General features: G+C 38.1%; 1 pseudogene; it reads left to right on the forward strand.

The window, feature by feature from the left end:
* Window positions 1–15,102: 15,102 nt before the first annotated feature.
* Window positions 15,103–16,146, forward strand: LOC129541376 (acidic leucine-rich nuclear phosphoprotein 32 family member D-like; annotated as a pseudogene).
* The last annotated feature ends 318 nt before the right edge of the window (window positions 16,147–16,464 follow it).

Raw genomic sequence — 16,464 nt, forward strand, 5'->3', positions numbered from 1 at the left:
AATTCATCACTAATAGGTCCAATAATTACATGAATGTGTGTGTTAAATTGACATGAGTAGTTCCATTATTGGGGGAAAAAAGGACAAGAATCTATAATACTCTGCATCATTTAATACTATATAATAATTTGGCTGATTATTGATGCTTTTGAACTGTGATGTTGGAAAAGACTCTTGAGAGTCCTTTGGATGGCAAGGAGATCCAATCAGTTCATCCTAAAGGAGATCAGTCCTGGGTGTTTATTGGAAGGACTGATGTTGAAGCTGAAACTCCAATAATGTGGCCACCTGATGTGAAGAGCTGACTCATTTGAAAAGACCCTGATGCTGGGAAAGATTGAGGGCAGGAGGAGAAGGGGACGACAGAGGATGAGATGGTTGGATGGCATCACTGACTCAGTGGACATGGGTTTAGGTAGACTCCGGGAGTTGGTGATGGACAAGGAGGCCTGGCATGCTGCAGTTCCTGGGGTCACAAAGAGTTGGACACAACTGAGCGACTGAACTGTAACTGTAATAATTTGGAAGTGATAGCATAAGAGACTGAACCAATGAAATACCTGTATACTAACAATCAGATTTTGTAACAAATGTGTTTAAAATTCTGAGTAAATGAAGGACATAAACAAGACAAGAAGTCCTTCTTATGTTTTGGGCAAAAGAGAAGTAAGTTCTGAAACAGATGAAAAATATAGAGGGTGTGAATTTATTTGGGAAGAGCATCTCTAACTCAAAGTTTGACAAGTCATCTAATAAATTTGATCATATTTTCTCTTTTTTTCTGAACCAGATGGGCCCTCCTTAATTAATATGAATACATGGTTCCAAAGTGTTCATTGTAGTCTCCCCACGGCCCAGCTGTGCCACAGATGATTCTCACTTCTGGGAGACTATATTGTCTTCCTGCTATAACCAGAACCTTCCAAACAACCTTCATTGCAACTCTGTCTGCTTCTTTTTCCTTAGACTAATTATCTTTCCAAAATAATCAGAATTGTAATTTAAATATTACAGTACATAATTAACCACACTGGTTGACAGAGAATGAGAAATTGTGGCTCTAGGCAACCATCAAAGTTAACATGTACAATCGGGAATACATCTTGTAGTGTAGGAGTATCATCTGGCTAGTATGCATGGAGAAACAGAGGAGAGTGGAGCCGAGTGGCCCGAGCCTCCTCTGACCATGGGCTGCCTTGGGTAAGATTTCTGAAATCCCAGGCACAGTCAGCCTGCTCTTACTTGTTTCTGATGTGTTGTTTTTCTGTTTCTCTAGGTTAAGTTTAACTGAAGCTCCCCAATGACCATCTCTTTCATCTTCTTCAAAGTCTCTGGCTCCTTTTAAGTGTCTGCATTTGGAAGTATTTATTGCTCTTATTGTATCTGACCTGGCTTCGGAATCAGTGGTGAAGTGTTCCCAGCCTGGCTATCTCCAAGGCATAGTCTAGAAAAGTGACATGGCTGTGAACTTTGAGCCTTTATGTACTGGAGATAAGAGAAGGAAGGGGAAATGGCAAATAAGCTGTAATTAGGTCCCCGAGGGCTGAAGGACCAAGAATCATCTTCAAGCTGTTGAATCATGAGACAAAGTTAATCTGTGAGAAACTGGAATAGGGATCCCAAGCACAACAGAGAGATTCTCTCTGGTTTTCACCCAAACCTGGACTTATCAAGGTTTCTGTGATATTGCTAATTTTCAATAACATTTAGCTAAAAAAAATTTACCAGAGCTACGCCAAAATGATGGCTCTCAGTCATCACCAGGACTTGCACCCTAAAATGAATGCTAAATGAAAATATATCATTTCGTCTTCATCTCAGGAGAATGAAAAGCAATGTCAGGCTGGTTCTCCATAAGAAGCAAAAGGAATCAGCTGACGTATAATTTGAAGAAAAGAGGAAAATGAAACAAGAGAAAAAAATAGTAAATTAGTGATGATTTGACAATAAAGTGAAGCCTTTTGGTTGGCTTCATTGTTAGCTTTGTGAACTTGATGACCTTTGGCCCATATTTGCCGTTTCCCTGCTGATGCAGCATGCTCACTCTTGTACCCTCATCCTTTCTGGCTGTTGTTGTTATTTTGTTATTCCCTTGGGTTCCATTGTTGTTGTTTTTGTCTCACGAAAGGGCACACTGTAATGGATCCATTCACAGGATTTTTTAATTGGGTCCATTGCTTCTGCCATGAGAGGAGAGCTGAATGCCAGCATTTTTCATTGAGATCTTTGCACCTTTATTGAAAGTGAAAGATAATGACTCTGGCAGCTATATTCTAATAAGGTCTTCCCCTTAATGACCTTAGAGGGTAAATTAGAAAAAATGGCTACAGTTGGTGTTTCTTGATTGGGTCAATTTTTCTTGCCCAGAGGATGTAACTGCTAGCATCATCCAATTAGACGCCACCTCTTCCTTAGAAATTGAGTACTTTTATATAGATCTAACCTTAAACTGTATAGGAATGTGGATGGTTGCATCTGACTATATCCAAGTCTGTTAGTAAGGTGAGCTGATAATGAAAACAACCATGTGTTACATTTTCCTTTGATTATAAGTGACATTAAATATCACTTTTCTTCCAATATTATCTCAAAATTAAGATTTGTTTAGTACTCAGAAAACACTCATTTATCCTTGTTTTTTAAATATGAACAATTATAATAGATGACTATTTTTTCCAGTATTTAGCAACCAATTTGATAGATAATTAAATTATGCACAAGAAGATCAATCAACTTTTAATGTGAAACTGTATTGTTGATTTCATTCTATATATATTTTATACTACTATTAAATATGCCAATTAGAAGTTTATGTATATTAAAATACCTTTACCCACTTGCACCCATGGATATTAAACAATTAACCCACTTTTCATGGGTAATCAACCCACAATAATTTGGTTTGGGTGTTCATTACCCAGATTAATTCAAATAAAAAAGTGAGGCAGTGAGGCAGAAATTGGATAAGTGGATACTATCTAATCCCAACTGTCTTAATTTTCCATAGGGATGTCTGAATCGGATTTTGACAAACTACCTCTCTTCATCGCAACCCCTCTGATCAAATACAATGTGATTTTTCTCTATTTCTTAAAATAAATTATTTTTCCATAAATTGTGTGGAGTTTGTAGTCTTCACAATTCTCAAGGACTAAGGTTATAAAAATTTTCCAATCCCCTCCAAAAACTGTTACACAATTAAATTTATTTCTATTTACATATATATTTCTATATGCAATGCACAAAAACAATAAACATAAAACATATACTAGAAGCTTCTTAGAGTTATAATTAATTGATTTTAGATTCTTAGCAAAAATGTAAATTATGATTCTCTTCTCCCTGTTTTTATAGACCCCAGCTACTATTGGTTAATCAATGACCAAAATAGCTAAAAGAAAAATATGTCACCACAGGGTGCCAGATTCAGTTTATAATTCAATTATACTCAAAAGACCAACACATCTGTACCTTCTAATAATAATATCTAGGAAGATTGGGTTTTTACATCTATTTGGATCTATCCATATGTAAACAAACATATACTTAAAAGTAACCTAAATAATCAACACTATGAGGATGTTTGTTTTTGTATGTCAGTTATGCAAGCTTTCATTTAAAATAATCTTTATAAAATTATTTAATAGTATGGACAATGCTTATACATTATGCCAATAGTTTTCAAACCTGGTTGCATGTTACAATCAATGAGGGAGCTCTTGAAAAATTAAATATGGCTAATCTCAACCTCTAGGGGTTCTGATTTAATTGGTCTTGAGTAGGATATGAGCAGGATTGTACTTTAAAATGTCAGTAGGCTGCTAAATTTCCTCAATAACCAGAATTTCAGTTATATAGCATTTGTTGTCGGAGAAGGCAATGGCAAGCCACTCCAGTACTCTTGCCTAGAAAATCCCATGGACAGAGGAGCCTGGTAGGCTGCAGTCCATGGGGTCGCTACGAGTCAGACATGACTGAGCGACTTCACTTTCACTTTTCACTTTCACACATTGGAGAAGGAAATGGCAACCCACTCCAGTGTTCTTGCCTGGAGAATCCCAGGGACGGGGGAGCCTGGTGGGCTGCCGTCTATGGGGTCACACAGAGTCGGACACGACTGAAGTGACTCAGCAGCAGCAGCAGCAGCATTTGTTGTTGTTGTTTAGTTACTAAGTCATGTCCAACTCTTTGTGACCCCATGGACTGTAGCCTGCCAGTCTCCTCTGTCCATGGGGTTACTCAGGCAAGAATACTGGAGTGGACTGACATTTCTTTCTCCAGGGGATCTTTCTTCTCCGGGAATGGAACCTGTATCTCCTGCATTGGCAGGCGGATTCTTTACTGCTGAGTCACCAGGGAAGCCACTAAAAATATAATTCAGGTTAAAAAATCCATGTTGAGAATGAAAAGGAGATATAGAAAGAAATGATTTCAAAAAATCTGTTTTTGGGTTTAGGTGATATAAGTTTGGATGATATTTATTTTATTTCTTGTTATATTTACACATTGAATATATTTTTGATGATCTTATAATTATTTAAAGTGAAATTAAAGACAAGTAATAAAAATATTCAAAATACATATTTAAGAAAGCAAAATCTTAGAGATATATGCTTAGGACAAATTATAGGCAATATATTGAGATAAAGATGTATTTGACAGTATAAACTTCCTTCCACACATGCATGAAATCTAACACAGATGGAAGTACAATGTCATGCTTTGAAGGACTGAGCTGTAATGATATGTACCTCTTCTTGTCAGAAAATAGGAACCCACATAGAGTAAACATAAGATGCATAAGTAAAAAACAATGATGGACCATCAAGTAAAAGATTTTCAATCCCAAGCTGCTTTACCTGGATTTACATATCCTTATCAGGTTATGACCAACCTAGATAGCATATTAAAAAGCAGAGACATTACTTTGCTAACAAAGGTCCGTCTAGTCAAGGCTGTGGTTTTTCCAGTGGTCATGTATGGATGTGAGAGTTGGACTGTGAAGAAAGCTGATTGCCGAAGAATTGATGCTTTTGAACTGTGGTGCTGGAGAAGACTCTTGAGAGTCCCTTGGACTGCAAGGAGATCCAACCAGTCCATTCTAAAGGAGATCAATCCTGGATGTTCATTGGAAGGACTGATGCTAAAGCTGAAACTGCAATACTTAGGCCACCTCATGCAACGAGTTGACTCACTGGAAAAGAGTCTGATGCTGGGAGGTATTGGGGGTGGGAGGAGACGGGGACGACAGAGAATGAGATGGCTGGATGGCATCACCGACTTGATGGACATGAGTTTGAGTGAACTCTGGGGGTTGGTGATGGACAGGGAGGCCTGGCGTGCTGTGATTCATGGGGTCACAAAGAGTCGGACACGACTGAGCGACTGAACTAACCAACTATCAGGATTAAAAAGCAGAGACATCACTTTGCTGACAAAGGTCCGTATAGTCAAAGCTATGGTTTTTCCAGCCACATGTAAGGATGTGAGAGTTGGACCATAAAAAAGGCTGAGCACTGAAAAATTGATGCTTTCAAACTGTAGTGCTGGAGAAGACTCTTGAGAGTCCCTTGAACGGCAAGGAGATCAAACCAGTCAGTCCTAAAGGTAATCAACCATGAATATTCTTTGGAAGGACTGATGCTGAAACTGAAGCTCCAGTACTTTGGCCACATGATATGAAGAGCTGAGTCATTGGAAAACACCCTGATGCTAGAAAAAATTAGGAACAGGAGGAGAAGGGGGAGACAGAGGATGTATTGGTTCAGTGGCATCACTGATGCAATGGACATGGGTTTGAACAAACCCCAGGAGATGGTGAAGGACAGGGAGGCCTGGCGTGCTGCAGTCCATGGGGTCTCAAAGAGTTGGACACGACTGAGCAACTGAACTGACTGATTGACTGACTGTGGAGGCATTACCCTCATGCTTTTTGACTACCTAAGGTCCTACTTTTGGAATTCTGCTGTGTAATTGCTTTTCTTAGATTTTGCTCCCAGAGGGCTTTAGATATTTTGTGTTAGAGGTCAGGGCATTTCTGAAATTTTACAATATGTGAATTTGTTCTTTATTTGACCTACTTAGAACTCATTGGCATTCTCAAAATTGAGAAGTGATTTAATTCCAAAAATTCTTACCTGCTCACTTTTTGAGCATTGCCTTTCCTCCAATCTTCCTTCTTTCATTCTATGGTTATAAAGATAGTACCTTTCAATTCCTTTCTTCCTGCAACTTGTCTTAAACTTTTGCATATTTGCAGTCAACTTAATTTAGTTGACTGCATTACTAATAATTTCTTTAGCTACATTCTCTAGTCATCATTTCTTCAGTTAGCTGTGCCTTTTAGTGCCAATGATTATCTATTTCATTTCCAGTAATTTTGTTTGTTTCATTTTCAAATGTTCTTGAGTATTTTCAACATTCTTTGATTCCATGTTCATGTTTTAGAGCTGTTATTTATTTCTTTGAATGTTTTTAATATATGTTTTATATTTTGTGTTAGATGATTCTAACATGTGAAGCCCTTCAAATGATATCTAAATTTAATTCTTAGTGTTTATTTTCTTAGTATTTTTTTCACTCATGATGGTTCACTTCCTTGTGTATTGATAGTTTTGTTTCTACTGTGAACCTATATTTAACAGAGTTTATACATAATTCAAAAAGCTTAAACTGACAGTCTGCTTTCCTGAGTGGAATAGTGTTTGTTTCAGTCAAGCACCGGTTCATTCCAGTTCAGCTTAGTCACTCAGTCATGTCCGACTCTTTGCAACCCCATGGACTGCAGCATGCCACGCTTACCTGTCCATCACAAATTCCCAGAGCTACTCAAACTCATGTCCATTGAGTTAGTGATGTCATCCAACCATCCCATACTCGTATGTCCCCTTCTCTTCCTGCCTTCAATTTTCCCAGCATCAGGGTCTTTTCAAATGAGTCAGTTTTTCCCAGCAGGTGGCCAAAGTATTGGAATTTCAGCTTCATCATCAGACCTTCCAATGAATATTCAGGACTGATTTCTTTAAGGATGGACTGGTTGGATCTCCTGCTATCTAAGAGAGTCTAAAGAGTCGTTTCCAACACCACAGTTCAAAAGCATCATTTCTTTGGCACTCAGTTTTCTTTATAGTCTAACTCTCACATCCCTACATGACTACTGGAAAAACCATAGCTTTGACTAGATGGACTTTTGTTGACAAAGTAATATCTCTGCTTTTTAATATGCTGCCTAGGTTGGTCATAACTTTTCTTCCAAGGAACAAGCATCTTTAATTTTATGGCTGCGGTCACCATGTGCAGTGATTTTGAAGCCCAAAACAATAAAGTTCATCACTATTTCAATTGTTTCCTCATCAATTTGTCACGAAGTGATGGGACCGGATGCCAGGATCTTAGTTTTCTGCATATTGAGTTTTATGCCAGCTTTTTCACTCTCCTCTTTCATTTTCATCAAGAAGCTCTTTAGTTCTTCTTTGTTTTTTGCCATAATGGTGGTGTCATCTGTATATCTGAAGTTATTGATATTTCTATGGCAATCTTGATTCCAGCTTATGCTTCAACCAGTCCAGCATTTCTCATGATGCACTCTGCATATAAGTTAAATAAGTAGGGTGACAATATACAGCCTTGAGGTACTCCTTTCCTGATTTGGAACCAGTCTGTTGTTCCATATTCAGTTCTAACTGTTACTTCTTGACCTGCCTATAGATTTCTCAGGAGGCAGGTCAGGTGTTTTGGTATTTCCATCTCTTCCAGAATTTTCCACAGTTTTTTGTGATCTACATAGTCAAAGGCTTTGGCACAGTTAATGAAGCAGAAATAGATGTTTTTTCTGGAACTCTTTTGCTTTTTCTATGACCCAATGAATATTGGCAATTTGATTTCTGGTTCCTCTGCCTTTTCTACATTCAGCTTAAACATCTGGAAGTTCATGGTTCACACACTGTTGGAGTCTAGCTTGAAGAATTTTGAGCATTACTTTGCCAGCGTGTGAGATGAGTACAATTGTGTGGTAGTTTGAGCATTCTTTGGCATTGCCTTTCTTAGGGTTGGAATGACAGCTGACCTTTTCCAGTCTTGTGGCCACTGCCAAGTTTTCCAAATTTGCTGGCATATTGAGTGCAGCACTTCCACAGTGTCATCTTTTAGGATTTGAAATAGATCAACTGGAATTCCATCATCTCAACTAGCTTTGTTCATAGTGATGCTTCCTAAGGCCTACTTGACTTCACATTCCAGGATATCTGGCTCTAGGTGAGTGATCACACCATCGTGATTATCTGGGTCTTGAAGATCTTTTTTCTTTTATAGTTCTTCTGTGTATTCTTTATCTTGTGCTTCTCTTAGGCCTATTTTTAATTGAGGTTCTTGTCTTGGAGTTTCTCAGACTTCAGTCTTCCTCTGATTGTCGTAATAGACACACCTGAAGTTGAGCCTATAACTGTAATTCTCAGAGTAGGCTGTTACTGCTATTGCTCTGGTTACTTTCCCATCTGTTCCCTTCTCCTGGCTACAGACAGGAAGCTATTTTTAGTGCCCATACCTTTACTGAGAAGGGGACTCTATTGAAGTTTCCAAATTTGTCCACGCAGGAGAGAGGGCACCTCACTTTGATCTCCTTTCCACACTTTTCAGAGGTCAAAGGCTCATCTCTAAGTACATTTCAGTTGGCTCTATCTATGTTCCAAGGACTTAAAAAATACTACAGATAGATGGTGGGAAGCACAGAGCTTCCTCATTTCCCTCAAACTCTTTCATTAATATACTTGAAAAGTAATTTGTCTTTTTTTTTTTGCAGAAATATAATACTTCTTTTTCATTTATTGTCTCTTAAATCCACATGTTTTCAGATTTTTGCTAAGCTTCAGTTCCTAATCTCACACTTGTAGATTTTTTTTTTCACTAGCCTGAAGATCAGAAATTGATGTTTGTTTTCATTCATTTTTGTCTTACTAGGTTCGACTCACTGTCTTTGCCTATCAAATTCTCTTAGGAGTACAATGTCTTACTTGTGATCTCTCCCAACTTTGAAACATTTGCAGTCAATATTTTATATACCCCCAAAAGTTTTTCTAAGTTAAATTTTATAAATATATAACAAGATTTAATTCTCATACTGCAGATTTCAAGTTCTCAACACCAAAAATATTTCTAAAGCCTGAGTATGCTTTGTCCTAGCTGCTGCTGCTGCTGCTGCTAAGTCACTTCAGTCGTGTCCGACTCTGTGTGTCCTAGCTATAGAATATCAAAGATAAACTTGTTAAGCCAAGGTGAAGATTTAAGTGTCAGGATATACATATATAAGAAATAAAATATGCATATAAATGAAAACACTGCATGATAGATTAAAATGCAAATTTACTTTAAATTTTATAACTACACACAAACATTTAATTACTTCTAACATACATTTAAAAGGTTTTTAAAAAATTTGATGAAACTTGAGGATGAGAGTTGCAGTAAATGCACTTCATCTCTAACAATTTTTGTCAAACATTTTTTTCTCATTACCTTAATTAATTTTGTTGCCAATTTGAGCACAGGATTACAGAAGAAAATTTGAATAAAGCACAATTTTTTTAAGGCTGCATCCATTAAAATAACTAAATAAAGAGAATCATTTGTTCCCAATTTCACCAATATTTCTTATCTAGTTTATTGTAATACTATTCTAACTGCTGGAGATAAAGCAGTCAAAAATCTCTCCCCTCATGAGGCTTAATGGAGAAGCAGATATAAACAAATAAGCAATCACAATTGAATAAGAATTGAAATATGCTAGATTAGGGGAAATACTATGAGAAAAGAACAATTAATAGGTAATGGTTTGAGGAGATGGGTGCTCTCATAGTAAACTAGTTGGTCAGGAAAGACCTCACTGGGAAAAAAAAAAAAAAATGACGTTTGAGCAGAGACATGAGTATGAGAGACATTGAGTATGATTACATGTGGTGAAACAAAACACAAAAACCCTAAGACAAGAGACTATATTAGAGTAGAATTGCAATATAATAAATTATTGTATGTACAATCTTTATTTCTGTGCTATTAATATCCTGGTCTATTGATACATTTTTTGGTTCTTTATTAAATATAATATTATTTTAAATTTATGGTGCTCCTATATTGGGGTGGGAAACTCTTCATTTTTATATTTATTAATTTTTCCTTTATAAATTGTGTTAAGAATGTTATTATTATAAATAATATTACAAATGTATAGTTTTTCTGGCTAAACTATAAACACCTATGTTCACCTGCAAAAAGGATCACAACTATGATTGAGACAACATAATTTAATTTGAGAAATATTAACATTTTAAAATTTTTCAGTGTTTTCATTCTAGCCATGTTTTACTTAGCAAATATTTTTACATTCTTTATACAAGTCTCATAGATTTCAGTGCTATTTTATAAATTCTTTGTTCAGCCAGATACTAATATTTAACATCTACTATATTCCAGATGCTGCTTCATGTTAAGGATCTATAGGATTGTTATCAAAACATAACTGTACCTATTTTGATATATTAAATATATGATATGAGAGATTATTAAGCAAGAAGACAGGGTGGAAAAGTAGCATAGAAGAAAATCCTAAACCAATATAGACCTCTTGTTGAAGTCTTCCTTGGAAAAATGTCACCTAACAGATGTGATGGAAAAGGCAATAGCAAGCCACTCCAGTACTATTGCCTAGAAAATCCCATGGATGGAGGAGCTTGGTAGGCTGCAGTCCGTGGGGTCGCTAAGGGTCGAACACGACTAAGCGACTTCACTTTCACTTTTCATTTTCACACATTGGAGAAGGAAATGGCAACCCACTCCAGTGTTCTTGCCTGGAGAATCCCAGGGACGGGGGAGCCTGGTGGGCTTCCGTCTATGGGGTCGCACAGAGTTGGACACGACTGAAGTGACTTAGCAGCAGCAGCAGCAGCAGCAGCAGCAAGAGATGTGAAAAAGAAAACATAAACAATAGAGTAGGGGTTATTCAGAGGAAGGTAGTGGATTAGCTGCAAGGAAGTCTTCTAGTCAAAAGAGAATTATATTTAAAAGTCTAAGTTGATAATGAGCATCCACAGTAGAGCTGTTGTAGAGGGGGCAGGGTCCTAATCTCTAACCTATATCATTGCTATTTTGAATGTAATAGTTTTTTAAAATCATTTTCTAATTGATTATTATTGACAGAACAATTTTGTGGGTTTTTTTTTTTCTATTTTGTATCTACTAACTTTAATGAATGACTTATTTTAACTTTTTGAGACCAATTTTTGTATTCTTTTCATTAGTAAGGTGTATGTGTGTAAGACAATTGCTACAAATAAAGCTTAAGCACTCTGTGGCTTTCCATTAAAAAAGAAAAAAGTTTTCCTTTTTGCTTTATTTTTGTTTTTGTTTCAACCTATGATGTCACAGGTTGGAGAAATGAAGCTCTGTCATTGCTGGCCTCTAAGGCTACAATGACAAGGGAATAGAAACTGGAGAATTATGAAAGTTGTTAGAGAATTATAGGCTATTTGTTGGAGAATTATAGGCTAGGAGTTGATGAGGTTTTGTTATGCCCTGAGTCCGGTCTCCCCATACTGGTAGAATAAGACACTCACAGCAATGCAAAAGCAAGAATGGGGTTTATTTCTAGCTTGAGCTAGGGCTCATGCCTCCTCCAGCGCAGTGGAGTGCAGACAAGAGCCCGGAGCCTAGGTCACAGTGGTTTTTATAGTCTCAGATTACACAAGCACCTATTTTTGTTCAAAAGATCAAGCTGGCAGAAACTCACTGGCCAGTTCATGTGCACGCAGAAGCTCATTGGCCAGTTCATGCGAGCGTGGGGTTTTTCTGGGGGATTTCCCTTTTTCCTCTGATTGGCCTGATTTTTGGCACCGGTGGGACTTTTCTAGGGAGGAGTTTCTTATTTTTGGCGCCAGCGGGATTTTCTTAGGGAGGGGTTTCTGTGAACTTAGCCTCCACCCTGTCTCCAGGAAATTGAAACTTAGGCCTAAGCAAGGTCTCAGGCCTATCATGGCTACTCAGATGTTAGGGCTCCTAACAGTTTCAACACTTTCATCTACAGAACTCCATCTTATGAGCACAGCCTACTTGAAGCAAGGTAGGAAGATACAGTCCATTTGTAAATAATAAACTTGGCAGCATAAATATTACGTTTTTTTTCTTGGCACAATGTAGATTAAAACTATTTAAGCACAAACAAGCACATAGATATATTTTTCTAGCATACATACTTTATATACTATGTGTGCTTTTTTCTCTATCACTTAGAAGCGGTTTTGTTTTCTATTATCCCTTTACCTATGAATAATCTACATTCTAATGACAGTAGACTACTTATTTTTCCCAACATAAGGTCCTTTTACACATTTTACACGTGCTCTTCTTTCACATTTAAATTACCTTTCTCTCATCTTCATTTGCAAACCCCGACTTACTTGCTTTGACTTACAAATTTTCAACATTATAATAATGTGAAAGCAATATGCATTCAATAGAAACTGTACTTTAAATTTTGAATTTTGAACTTTCCCTGGGCTAGCAAAATGCAATGCAATACTCTCTCATGATATATTGACACTCACCATACTAATCACAGTGCTTCTAAATTCTTCGTCTGATAATTCCAGTATCTTTGCCTGTGTGGTTCTGATGCTTTCTCTGCTTCTTCAGATTGCATCTTTTTGCCTTTTGGTATGCATTGTAATTTTTTTCTTGATAGTCTTACATGATGTGGTGGGTAAAAGGAACTGCTATAAACAGACCTTTAGTAATGTGGCAGTGAGGGTGGAAAGGAGCATTTTGTAGTCCTATGATTAGGTTTCAGGCTTTTAGTGAGCTTTTGCCTCTGAACTGCAAACTTTACAAGTATTTCTCAGATTTTTTCCCTTCCTTAAATGTGGCAGGATTTCTATAGCCAGCTAGAGTGGGTATTTTACTTCCCCAGCTCAGTTAGGTTCTTATAATACCCAGCAGGTTGTGGGCATGCTAAGTCACTCAGTCAGGTCCAACTCTCCATGACTGCATGGACTGTAGCCTGCCAGGCTCCTCTGTCCACGGGATTCTCCAGGCAAGAATACTGGAGTGGGTTGCCATGTCCTCCTCCAGGGGATCTTCCTGCTCCAGGGATAAAACCCATGTCTCCTATGAATCCTGCATTGGCAAACAGGTTCTTTACCACTAGTGCCACCTGGGAAGCTCATCCAGCAATTTAGGTTCTGGTTAATTAGCTTCTCTTGAGGGCTGCTGCTGCTAAGTCACTTCAGTCGTGTGCAACTTGTGCAACCCCAGAGACGGAAGCCCACCAGGCTCCCCCGTCCCTGGGATTCTCTTGAGGGCAGGTCTTGTTAAAAAAAAAAAAAAAAATCTGAATGCTCTGTTGTATTTCAAAATGGATACTTTACCTGCAGCTCCGCCAAAAGCTTCAGAGGATTTTTCTGCTATGTCTACTGTGGTAACGTGGTCAAGCTCCCGAAGATAAATCTTACGGTACTGTGGGAATCTCCATGAGCGAGCTCTCTGAAGTTTTTAACTCTCATAGAGTTTTTTTACACTGAACCTCCAACAGTCTGTCAATTACAGTTCATGTTTTATGGCTGAGCACTGGTTCCCATGGCAGCCTCTATTCTTGAGTCTCTGCTCAGGTAAGCTGCACCTCTCTCTGTCTCCAGTTTGGGGTGCATCAGTGTGCCTTGTGTTCCCTCCCCTTACAAATTCAAAAAGAGTTGTTGATTTTTCAGTTTTTTTTCTTGTTGTTAGGACCCACTTGGGTGTCTTCCAAACACCTTAATGTGAAATTGGAAACTTGCTTTTTATATTTATATGTTAAGAGATGATAAATGTCTAAAACTAATTACACTTGTTTGCAACAATGATGCAATCTTTTATGGCTATGTGCTAGTTTTGTAGTGTTTATAAAGACCTAAAGTATTAATTTTTACTAAAATTACTATTCTTCTTTCTTTGATAATGCATTTATTAATTCTTGCTTATTCATCAGAGTATGTATAAGTATATATAATAATGAAAACCAACAATTTGTATTCTAAACAGATGTAGCCATAGTTCAGAATATCAAGTAAATAAAAGAATTTTTAGTGATAACAGTGGGACGATACACATTTATAGGTATTTTTCTATTCTAGAATATTCAAGTTCCTGAGGATCTTTTATCAGGTTTTGTGGGGAGAATCATATTGGTGCTTTGGGTTTATACTGATATCTTTTTTATGCTATTATTGAGTAGAGGCAGAGGTCCATCAGAGGATGATGCTGCATCTGTGTGTGATTATTGTATGATAACATGTTTATAATCCTAGTTAACATTGAAAATAGGAAAAAACTCCCTCCCTCAAAAAGTGCATAGTCTTTGTTCGATATACAATTTAGTAAACTTATGAAAAGTTGGGTTGACAGTTTTAGAAAGAAGATTAAAGTAAACATTTTGACAGAAATGTAAGCAATCATACAAATACAATTATCAACTGGTATAATATTCTATACCCTTTTTAGTAGGTGTGTGTGTTAGTCACTCAGTTGTGTCTAACTCTTTGTGACACCATGGACTGTAGCCTGCCAGGCTCCTCTGTCCTTGGAATTTTCCAGGCAAGGATACTGGAGTGGGTAGCCATTCCCATCTCCAGGAGATCTTCCTCACTCAGGGGACAAAACCGGGTTTCTTCTTCTCCTGCACTGCAGGCAGGTTCTTTACCCGCTGAGCCACTGGTGATGGTCACACAATATTTTTGGTAACCTTTAAAAATATCTGGCTTCAATAAAATAAGTCTATTTAAATTTTTTTTAAGAACAATTAAACTTAATATATCTTTGCTGTTAAAATTCTTTGCACTTGGGCGGCGGTAGTGAGACCAGAGCTGCGCTCCAGCCCCCTTTTCCCTCCATGGTTTCTCTCCGCTCCCGCGAGTAACTCGGCTCCGGGGCTCCGCTCGCCTGCCTGCACGCCGCCCGCAGCCCAGGACCGAGCCGTAGGCTTCTGCCTGGAGCCGACCCCTTTGGACGGCCCTCACTGCGCAGGCTGGGACGCCTCTCCCTGCTCCGCCCCCGCCGCGGAAAGTTAAGTTTGAAGAGGAGGGAAGAGAGAGAAACATGGACATGAAGAGGAGGATCCACCTGGAGCTGAGGAACCGGACCCCGGCAGCTGTTCGAGAACTTGTCCTGGACAACTGCAGATCAAATGATGGGAAAATTGAGGGCTTAACAGCTGAATTTGTGAACTTAGAGTTCCTCAGTTAAATAAATGTACGCTTGATTTCAGTTTCAAATCTTCCCAAACTACCTAAATTGAAAAAGCTTGAGCTCAGTGACAATAGAACCTGTGGAGGTCTGGATATGTTAGCAGAAAAACTTCCAAATCTTACACATCTAAATTTAAGTGGAAATAAACTGAAAGATATCAGCACCCTGGAACCTTTGAAAAAGTTGGAATGGCTGAAGAGCCTGGATCTGTTTAACTGTGAGGTTACTAACCTGAATGACTACGGAGAGAGTGTCTTCAAGCTCCTGCCCCAGCTGACCTATCTGGATGGCTATGACTGAGAGGATCGTGAAGCCCCAGGTTCAGATGCCAAGGTGGATGGTGTAGATGAAGAAGAGGATGATGAAGAAGAAGAAGATGAGGATAAGGAGGAGGATGAAGATGGTGAGGAAGAAGAATTTGATGATGAAGAGGATGACGATGAAGACGAAGATGTGGAAGGGGAGGAGGATGAAGATGAAGTCAGTGGGGAGGAAGAAGAATTTGGACATGATGAAGTTGATGAAGATGGTGACGAAGATGAGGATGAAGAAGAGGAAGAAAGCGGGAAAGGTGAAAAGAGGAAGAGAGAAACAGATGATGAAGGAGAAGATGATTAATAAGACCCCAATAACCTGCAAAAAAAGAACTGTTCAGTGTTGGTTGGACTGCGGACATGGATTTGGGAGCTGTTGTTTTTTTTTAAAGAAAAAAAAAAAAAAAGGTAGCTGTGATACAAACCCCAGGACACCCATCCACCCAAAGAGCCAAAGAATAGTTCCTGTGACATTCCACCTTCCTCCATTTAGTCCCTCTTGGAAATCCACCACCGAGCTTGGGGACTTCAGCCCAACAAAATTGTAAGCGTTGTTAGGTTTTTGTGTAAGACTTGCTGTAGCGTGGATAGCTGTGATTGGTGAGTCAACTGTCCGTGGCTACCAATTACACCAAGATTGTAACAGCAGCAGCAGCAGTACAACAAAGAAGCTTTGTAAATAAAATCTTAACATTTTGAAAAAAAAAAATTCTTTGCACTCGTATTCTTCCAATCTTCTGTAGTTCTTCTTTAGTTCTGAGTGGGCAAAGAACGCCATCATAGAATTTTAGAACAAATTTTTCCCTTATATGTACTTTTCTGTTGTTTTTATTTTCACTTTGTGGATAAGATTTGAGAAACAACCTTTTCTTTCTCTACATAATCACTG

Source organism: Moschus berezovskii, chromosome 4, assembly GCF_049115385.1.
Source record: "Moschus berezovskii isolate FMDL1 chromosome 4, NW_MosBer_1.0, whole genome shotgun sequence".
Taxonomy (NCBI): Eukaryota; Metazoa; Chordata; class Mammalia; order Artiodactyla; family Moschidae; genus Moschus; species Moschus berezovskii.